Source organism: Pteropus alecto, unplaced genomic scaffold (assembly GCF_000325575.1).
Source record: "Pteropus alecto unplaced genomic scaffold, ASM32557v1 scaffold14, whole genome shotgun sequence".
NCBI lineage: Eukaryota > Metazoa > Chordata > Mammalia > Chiroptera > Pteropodidae > Pteropus > Pteropus alecto.
In genome coordinates this window covers 9,575,939-9,585,431 of record NW_006436810.1, presented here as the reverse complement: position 1 = coordinate 9,585,431, position 9,493 = coordinate 9,575,939, and the positions used below count along the sequence as shown (strand labels likewise).

The 9,493-nt window shown below is 47.3% G+C and overlaps 1 pseudogene; it reads right to left on the bottom strand.

Annotated features, from left to right (window-relative positions):
* Positions 1–119, bottom strand: LOC112481342 (annotated as a pseudogene).
* Between the last annotated feature and the right edge of the window lie 9,374 nt (positions 120–9,493).

Here is a 9,493-nt window from a genome sequence, read left to right as displayed (position 1 = left end):
CGCCTACGGCACCTGGTCTTCCTAGGTGGTCTCCCATCCAAGTACTAACCAGGCCCGATCCTGCTTAGCTTCCGAGATCAGACGGGATTGGGCTCGTTTAGGGTGGCATGGCCGTAGACCATGCGCTTGGTTTTTCTCTAGAAAGTTCCAAGAGTCCAATTAATGAGACAAGGCTGAGCAGCAATTCACTCTCCAAAATCAGGGATTCCGATCAGGCGGGGGGTGGGGGTGGGGGATGGTAAACTCAATGGCAGACTCGCCATGCTAACCACTGGATGAATTATTTCACTTCTGCGAAGAAGGCCTCTGCTGTCGCTTCGCCGAGAAGCCTGCCGCATCTTAAAACCACCAGTGTCACGAGCTGTCATGGAAAGTGGAAATGGGCAGGATGTGGTTTGAACTGAAAAAAAAAAAAAAAAAAAAAATGAGGCAGCTCGAATTCCTCTTCAGGGAGTTTGAAGTGATGGCAAGGATGAGAACCGGAGAACGCTTCTGACTGCAGCCAACTGGCCAGTCAAGTGTGGATCAGCCAAACCAGTTGCTTAGTACCAAGGCAGCGCAAGCCACCACCACGAACAGAACACATACGCACACGACAACCACCAAAAAAACAAAAGCGAATCCATTAACAGTATGCCTTGCTTCCAGTGTCAAACTTTGCGTCTATAGAGCACCTTACACCAGAAGTGTTCTCATGCACTCGATGCTTGCAGTCACCTACAGAGAAACACACAGCGGTGTTGATATTCCTGTTTTCCAGACCAGAACACTGAAATACGGTATGACATGAAGATGGCAAGTCGCAAAGAAGGCCCAGGAATCCAGGACTCCTGATGCTTGATTCAGATCCACCGTCCGAATCCATGTAAACAGAGACCCATTTCAGAGAAAGAAGCAGGTCCCCAAGGCAGAGGCTCACTGTGTCATCATATACGCATTATATCCCACTGCCTTGGCCTGGGGGGCTGTGTTCCTGCTTTCCCCTGGGTCCCCATGCCTGTCCCCTTAGGGGCCTACTAAGACACTCAGTGAAGGTCTGCTAACTCAACAATTGATTATAAATAATGAAAACGACCACAGGCCACCAATCTCCAAAGATTTAGATACAGAATTCTCCGAGCTACCAAATGATCTTGTGGTAAAACTCTTCTGTCCCGCCCTCCTGCACCGGTGAGACAGATGAAAAGCCCTTTTCTTAGTTTTCCTGGAAAGGAGAAGCGTCGATGTGAAAAGACCGGGAGTTAGATGAGCACCTGGAAACCAACGGCAGTCCATAGCTCTCGGAACGAGAGAATCACCTGGCTTGACGACTTTGCATCCCAAGACCATCTCCACAAGACAGCACTGCTTCCCCAAGTCCCATCTGCAGGGACCTTTCTCGACGTTTTTGTTGACCCTTGATGCCTTTGCCGAGAGGAGCTCTTTTGAGGAAGGTAACAATTCCAGCCCTTGTGCCGATCGTCTGGTGTAGCCGCCTTTTAGGCTGTTGTCCTAAGTGATTTTGGGGGAAGCAACGTGACGTCTCTGGGCATCGGTTTCCTCATGTCTAAAATCGGGGTGATGATAACAGCACCCACATTGGGTGGTCATGGGGGTGCGGTGGTGTCTTCCGTGTGAGTGCTCAGAACAGTGCCCTGCGTTGAGCGAGTGCCGAGCTCATGGCAGCAATTGTCCCTCTTGCTGAGTTCCTGAAGCCATTTAATCATCTTTAAATCATAAAACCCCCGCCTGCGTTTTTTTCCTCATGGACATTATCCAGAGCAGCAGGCCTTGTTTCGTGTTTCCCTGGCTTCCTTCCCCCCGTTTTCAATCTCTGGGGACGAAGGGGGTAGGGCAGAGGGAAGAGGAAGGACACACATATGTGGCAAACGCCACCTCTGCAAACACCTCCACGGAATTCGTGGCACGCACCCACACGCACGGAAATGACGTTTTATTTTTATCACACGTAAGTAATTAATATTTGGTAAAGGTTACACTTTGCATCTGTGGGGAAAGAAAGGGTCACTCGATAAATGAAGTCGGGACAACTGGCTCATTACTTAGGAAAATGCGAGTCTATTTTTATTCTTTAACCACGCACCCAAAATTTTACGGAGGGATCAGAAATGAACGCCCTCTCGGATCCACAATCAAATAAATGCATTTCAGAACGAAGGATGCCTTTCTAAGCAGAAAGGTGATAGAGAGAAAAAATGTGTATGTGACCACATAGCATACGAGCCTGTGAAGATCACAAAAGTAATAAAATCAAAGAGTAAATGTCACACCACATTAAAATATTTGTAACCTCTGTGAGATCCCATTATTCCATTGGTTGCTTATCTTTTTATTCACTTTTAAGAGCTCTTTGTATATTCAGGAAATTGGCGCTTTGTCTTATAAGTGTCATATGCCATTATCTACTCGTTGGTAGTAGTCCCCGCCTCGTGAGAACTTTCAACCCCTATGCAGTTAAATCTGTAATTCTGACAGAAATTAATTCTAAGCTGACTTCATCGTATATATATCTATATGGTCACCTCTGATGCCACCTGAGATATGAACATTGCCAAGAATAACATGAGCTGAGCTTTTGAATTATTTGTTGTAGTTAGAGTTTCAGTTGAGAGGGATTACACAGAATTTTGGATCTAGGGTCTTCTGCCTTAAAAACAAAACCAAACCCTGATGACTATTTTTTTTGGAATTCTGACATAAAGCTGCCATTCTTAAAACCTCACAGCCCTGTCTGTTTTCACTCCATGCCCTCATTTCTTTGTCTGTAATTCCAGCCAAGTCACCAACTTACTCTGAGTGACTTCAGAGACAGAGCTAGAAAAGTTATCACACCCACGAGTGACTGGCTCTGTGTCAAGCGGCAGGTACCGAACGTTCTGTGACTCTGTCCTTCACACCTTTCGAGGTCCCTTCAATCCATGTAGGCTAGATGTCAACATCCCCAATTCCTTGACTGGTTTCCATTCTGCTTTTCAAAGCTGGACACGTGGAATTTCCAAATAAGAACTAGAACAGGTAGGCATGAAATCCAACCTTCCTGATTTCATTAGGTGTCTCTAAATCTCCATGAAGTTTTTATTAGTTCTGGTAACCAAGAAATGATAACAGCACCCACATGAGAGAGAGAGAGACAGAGAGAGAGAGAGAGAGAGAGAGAGAAGAATGAGAGAGAACAGCAAGTCATTTGTTAAAGTAATAAAGCTGAACTAAATGGATAAGGTCCTCTAATTGACCTCGAGGAAGCTCAGGGACACTGTGGATCAGCTGCTAAATGACTTGTGATGTCTCGATTTAGAGGAGATGTCTGGCTCCCCAGCAAATTTGTCTGCCCATAAATTTCTTGATTAGGCTAAAGGCCTCTGCCAACATAGCCAGATCTTCCATTCAGTATGTCCTTCATTTAAGCTAATATCATGACTGAAAAGCACATTCGATCTGGGTGACACAATATTTAAATTTAAAGTCGTGTTCACAGTTCATTTCCAAGAGATCGATTTATTAGTCTAGGTGGGAGATGGAAACCACCAAGGTTGTAGCTTGGAGGTTTATTAATTGGAACGGTAGGCTGGAGGCGGAAGCTCTGTCTGGCTTCATATTGCCTGCAAAGATGCCTGGTTTTAAGTACATTAGTGCCCCTTGTGGGAAATAACTGTTAAACATTTATTTTTAATGGTCCGGTTCAGGCTCCACAAGACATCACTGAAATACCCAAAGTAAATTCTTAGTATAAGTCACTGGCATTGCGGATGACCCAAGAGCGTCTCCCTGTGTGTTAGTTGTATGTTCAAAAGAGGACACCTGGGCGAGGAAGCTGCATGGGATTTGGGGTTTATTATTAACTTTCCTATTCTTTAACTATTGGAAGTACAGCTATGTGAACAATACATTCTCTTTTAAATTGTTATATTTCCTTTTTTTTGGGTTGTCGTTAGCTCTTAATAGTCTTTCCCATCGAGAAAAACAGGCTCATCCTAGAAGTGTGAAAATTCTGCTTAGGAATGCTTTAAAAACAAATAAACAAACACCCACAAAACTTAACAATTTTGATTTTCTGGAACTTTCTTTTCCCAAGCAAGTAGGCCTGCTTTCTTTTGGACAGGAAGTTTCCTCCCACTAAATATAACTAAAGAGTTCTCTCAACCAGGAAGTGTCATTACAAAAGCACATAGGTATAACCATGGATCCTGCCAAAACAGAATCGCTTAGGGATAAAACGACTTTTTCCAGTGATTCTTTAACAATGGTGAAGTCAAAGCTATTGACATTGGATCAAATACCCCAAGAATCGATTGATCGTTAAAGAAATGAGACCTGGCTCCTCGCTTTCTACTTCTGTTTCCAAATGTGAAATGGGATATTCAGACTCTCTCTTCGATCTTCCGATGTGTGCACGAGTTGGTATTTTTATTTTCTCACCATCCTATGAATTTCCTTCCTATTCCTTGCCCTCCCATCAGCTTTACAATTCCTTAAATACCAGAAACAAAGATAGGGCTGGCCCCTCTTGCAGCCAACTCAGAAGACCCAGAAATTCCCTTCTGTGGGCCAACCACACCCTATTTCTGCACAGGAAGTTCAAGGATGTATTGGCTTATCCCTCCAGCATTCTCCCCAGGCATACATGGGGGAAAATCCTTCTTTAAATTCCCTTCAGGTATAGAGATTGCTTGAATAGTATACGTGAATCTCATTCCATAGACTCAGATACCCAAGAAATAACATATTATCTTAATTTAATTTAAATCAAATGAAGTGAGACTCTAAACCTACTTTTCACGGGGCTGGCAGATATCCGCATTTCTTTCTTGATTGGCGGGGGGCGTTGTTCGCTCTTTCCTCAGGACGGAAGAATCCAGAGGGTCTTGCCTAGAAAGATGAAGCAAGATCTCTGGTTAATCGTGGCTGAAACAAGTGTCAAGGTGACCTCCTGAAGGCAGGTGTCCCTTCTGGGCCAGGCTTGAGCTGGGATCTATGTCAAGTCTGGAAGCCCCAGGGTCCAAGACTGAGCCTCATCCGGAACCCCGGAAGCCATCTATCTCTTCGGCAGTTCGGTCCCGTAAACAGACACTGCCAGGGAGCGAGAATTAGGCTCTGCTTCTCTCTCTGGGAGAAGGTCACCATATTGCCCACATCTGACACCTGAAGCCTCCTTCCTTATCTCAGACCTCTCTCTCTCCTGCTCTCTCTTTCCAGCGAAGCCCCTCTGTGTCCCCCAAAATGTTCTGTCTTTTCAGCATCTCTCCGATCATGTCCATTTGAGGATACCTTGTAATGAGGTAATGTTACCGGCTTACGCTCTCACAGGGAGCACACCCCAGCCCCCCAAAACTGGTCCTCAAGCCCTTCAGGAAACTCCAGCTTCTCTAAACACGAAGGGCCTGAAGGTGACTTCCACTTCCCCAGTGCAATGGAAATCTCTTGGACAAGACCTGGTACTGTCGATGGTCTCTCATTTCTTCATTATATTTTAATGCACATTTAAAAAAATTTATTTCAGTATATTGAACACACAAATTTTATATCTGGTTTCTAATCATTCCATCCCCTCTTGTCCTCATTACCCTTTTTCTCAGGGTTCTGTTGTGGGTCCTGTTGACTCTCGCTTACGGTGACTCGTCCGTGTGTTTGCCGATTTCCGTTGTGACCTCGTGTCTCCTGGGATTCTACCTGTGGCGCCTCTGGGTTTGAAGCGTGTCCCTCTGGAAAGTTTTTGCGTGTTTCCTGCCTAGCCCCTGGGACACTACCCTCCTGGAACCCTCTTTAACAAAATTATGGGCTTAGGATTTTGGGGGCCCCTTGAGAACTGTGAATTCCAGCCACAGACCACATGAGTGTAGGCTTGAGGTCAGAAACTTTCGTGGGAGACTTTTTTGGGAGTCTTTTCGTGGGAGACCTTAGTTCTAGTTTTTTTTTTGCTTCACCCAGAGCCACGATGTAGACAAGCCAGGGTTCTCATTGTTCTTGTCTGGTGTTTTTTTCTAGTTTAAAAGCGGCCCTCGTCAGAGGCCCTGGATTTGTGTAGGTGTTTGTGGTCTGACATTCCAGCGTGTGTGGCCCGAGGCTCTATCAGATGCCACCAGGCACACAGCCTCTTACAGCCCAAGGTCTGGGCCACCAATGGAGAATGGCGATGAGGTGAACAGCAGCTTTGGTCTCCCCTTATATTATGTCAGGAATTTAATCATTTCCCTTTCCCCCAAACAGCTGTCAAGCTATATAAGGGAAGTTGCTCCAAAGACCGAGGCCACCATACTGTCCACAGATGATCGTTCTCCATCGCAGTCTCTTTTTTGTTCTTATAAGAGTTCCCCCTCGCCCCGCCCGCCTCTTTTCTTGTTTCCTCCGTCCCTCCAACGCTTCTATAACCAAATTCCCGCATTTAATCCTCTCTCTTGGAAATACCTAGTATGATTTCTGCTTTTCGGACTGGACCTCTGATACAGACGATCTCTGAGTCTGGCTCAGGTCCCAGCCCTTCTTCTCATCATCCTACTGCAGGGACCAGAAACGGGGCTGCAAAGGAGGTTGTGGGTGAGAAAAATACAAAGCTAAAATAAAACGGAGTGAGTCACTCACGTCAATTAATGCAATTGCATAAATTAGCGTTCGGGAGAGAAAAGTTAGGGTGTCAGTACTGGGTTCAAACTTTTCCTGCACCTGCAGGCAGTGCCTTGGGCAAGACACTTTTCTTATGTGTTACGAGTTGCATTTTGTTCCCCGAAGAGGTATGCTGAAGATCTAACCCCGGTGCCTCAGAATGCGAACTTATTTGGAAACAGGGTCCCCGAGGTGTGATGGGTTAAGTGGAGACGAGGTCTTACTGGAGTAGGCTGGTTCCTTAAACCAACATGACTGGTTCTTTTATGAGAAAAGGAAAAGATAAGACACCAAGGCACATAGAGGAAAGAGCGCCACGGGATGACAGAGGCAGAGACGGGAGTGAAGTGGTCGCAAACCAAAGCACCCCAAGGATCGACAGCCACCCCGAGGAGCCAGGAAGAGGCAAGGGAGGATTCTATCCAGAACCTCAGAGGGAGCAGGGACCTGCTGTCACCTCGAATTCAGCCCTCCAACCTCCAGACGGTGGGAGAATGCATTTCTGTTGGGTGAAGCCACCCAGTTTGTGGTACTTTGTTACGCAGCCGTAGGATACTAATACATTATCTGAGGCTCAGTTTCCAGTTTCCTAATGTATGAAAGTGGGCTAATAACACTTTATAGAGCTGCTGCGAAGATTAAAACAGGATACTGTACGCAAAGCATCTGCCTCATAGAGGGCAAACAAGACATAGTAACTGTTATCATTATTTTGCAATGCTGAGCAAGCTGGCTGCCAAAACAATTCCTTTCCTGTCAATAGCGCCTTCTACACACACACACACACACACACACACACACACACACACACGGAGTTATGTGTGTTGCCCTGTGCTATTCTGTAGCAAAGTCTGATGTGCTTTTGTCCCTTTCAAAACTTCCAGGATGTTCATTTCATCCAGGCTTGACCTTTATAAAAAGTTTGGCCAGGTGCAAAGGGATCCGAATCCAGCGATGGCCGGAGATAGGACAGTTGGAGAACAGGATGTTCTTGGCTGGGCCTCTGCCCCACCTGGACACATTGCTCTCTGTGGTTTCAATATCTGTGGCCTTAACTTATAACCACAAGGAGCGGCCACTTAAAAGCGTTGATAGAAAGTGTATTTGTTTTACATTTGCCGAGGTGTTTGCCCACAATCGATAAAAATGGCCGTAACTTCGGTTCTTTTGATGTGCCCTTCTTTAAAAAAAAAAAAAAAATGTTGATTGCTGGTGCTACCCCGAACTTGGACAAAGAAAAACAGCACAGATTTAGTTTGAATCTGTGTGAGGACCCCAGGGAGAAAGAACCCCGCAGCACCCAGTTCCTCCCTGGTACTAAAGGGTGCTGCCTGTCATCCTGGCTATCACACAGGAACTAAAAAAGAATTTTTCCAAAAAAGTAAGTAACTTCCCCAAACGTGCACAGCGTGAAGGAGAACAGAGAGGCTGCAGCCTCACACACGCAGGCAAGGAGCGCGTAGCTGCAGCAAGGACACGCGTGTGCCTGCCTCGTTTCTGCCTACCAGCTGCTCAGAGCTGAAGCGGGAGCAGCCACCGACCGAAGACGCTGCCGGCAAACATGTGCTCACGACTCTCGACAGCGCCAGCACTGCTCCCCCTCGTCCAGCTGCTGAGCAAATCAGGACCCCAGAAACAAAGCACGACTCCTCCAGGACGGACCTGATAGGAAACTGAGCCATCTCGCCGTCGTGAGCCTGAGCTGCACGGGGCTTCAGAGCTATTCACGGTGCACCTCTCCAGCAAACATATGGGAACTCTAAACAGCAATTAGGCAAAATCCTAAATTACAGAGTTGTCACTCTGCAGAGAAATGCAAATTATAATTTTGCCTCCTCCGAAAGCCCACAGCCTGATTTTGCTCTCCATCTGTGAGATGCTTCTTGTCCCCAGAAGCATCTCCTCAGCGAGGCTTTCCTGGACGAGCCACGACGGGGCCTCACAGCAGCCAGCTGGGGCTCACAGCGGCCGGCTAGGCCTGTGTGCTGCTCCGGCTGAGATCCTGGACAGAGGAAAAGAGGGCGACAATTTCTTTGCATTGTTTTAACCAACCACGAATACGCGCTAAGTACTGTTGAGGGTAAAACAAAGTATGAGATGCACCCCTGATGTTCAAGTAGTTTCTAGTGTAGTCAGAATAGGGAGGGAAAAAAAGTCCAAGCCGATTTCTTTAAGCACCTAATTCAATGTCACAGGTAACTCATAGCTGTAGAAGTTCAGGGGAGGGGAGGTGGCCGAAAGCTGCAGGAGGAAATGCTTCCTGCAGGAGACGGAACCGGAGGTGGACCCCAAAAGACAGGTAGAATGTGAACGGGAGGGATGGAGGGAAGAAAGGGTCCAGGGGAGGGAAGATGGCGAAGTCTCGTGGTGGCTACATGTGGCAAGAGGCCGCCCTCCTCCCTTGGCTTGGAACAGCCCTCTGCCCTCCACGCTTCCCAGATGGACCCCAGACCCACGCCCGGGCAAGTGAACGAGAGCGACACTCACCGAGACTGAGCTCCTGGTAGGACACCTGCCCACCGTCTTCCATGTTCTCTAACTCACCAGCACCTCCTTGTGTTCTTAAGAGCGGTCCAGGGGGCTCTCCACATAGGTCGTCACACCTGCAGGAGTCAGAGGAGTATCAGTGGGGAGGCCATCCCTGCCCCTTCCTTCCAGGCCCCCAGCCCTTGGAGCTGCCTCTTCTAGCCCCTCCCAGTTGTCCCTGTAGATTTTGCCCCAGAACAAGCATGTGCTCCATCCAGCAAGACATTTTTTTTCCTCCCAATCAGTAGGGCTTGGGGACAACCCCTGTGATGGCTGTGGCTCCACAGAGCTTAAGGAGTTACAGTGGGGAGCTGGGCCCTCCTCCAGCTGCACCCCCAACCAGGGCCAAGGCCTGGGGAGCCTCCTCTCC